Below are 474 nucleotides of genomic sequence, written 5' to 3'. Positions count from 1 at the left end.
ATTTTTCAGTACTACAACTATTTCAAATTTTCCAGCAAAAAATATAAAGAAATGAGGGGTTGCTTTTGCAAAGTAATGTGTATCCGAAAAATACAACATGTGCAGCCAATGTTCTTGTAAGTTTACATTACATCTTCTTTGACTGGTGAAACAGAAACTGCATTTTTGAGTTCTGTACAAGTTCAATTATGTGGTGCCACTCGGATGGGAAACGTGTTTCAGAGGTCATGCTTTCCAATCAGGCTGTTTGTTTGTTCAGAGGTAATTAGATGTCTCACAGGTTATATAATTAGTGTTCAAGCGCCACGACCTTCAGCTCTGCAGTTACACCTACACTAACAACTAATACTGCAGAAAACACAAAAAACATGATTTTATTTTTCATCGTAGTACGATTCCCAAGCTCAGATTAAGGAGCTGTAGTTTAGAAAGATGATAAAAAGTGAATTCAGTCTACTTTATATTTTAAATTAA

At 34.6% G+C, this 474-nt stretch overlaps 1 protein-coding gene across 1 annotated transcript in view; it reads left to right on the top strand.

Annotated features, from left to right (window-relative positions):
* Window positions 1–474, top strand: part of slc2a9l2 (solute carrier family 2 member 9, like 2) — a 90859-nt gene that overhangs the window by 6374 nt on the left and 84011 nt on the right. The gene's annotated exons all lie outside the window — the stretch shown is intronic.

This window comes from Pundamilia nyererei, unplaced genomic scaffold (assembly GCF_000239375.1).
Source record: "Pundamilia nyererei isolate P.nyererei 1_Seehausen unplaced genomic scaffold, PunNye1.0 scaffold00042, whole genome shotgun sequence".
Lineage (NCBI taxonomy): Eukaryota > Metazoa > Chordata > Actinopteri > Cichliformes > Cichlidae > Pundamilia > Pundamilia nyererei.
This window is presented reverse-complemented; position numbering and strand designations above follow the sequence as displayed.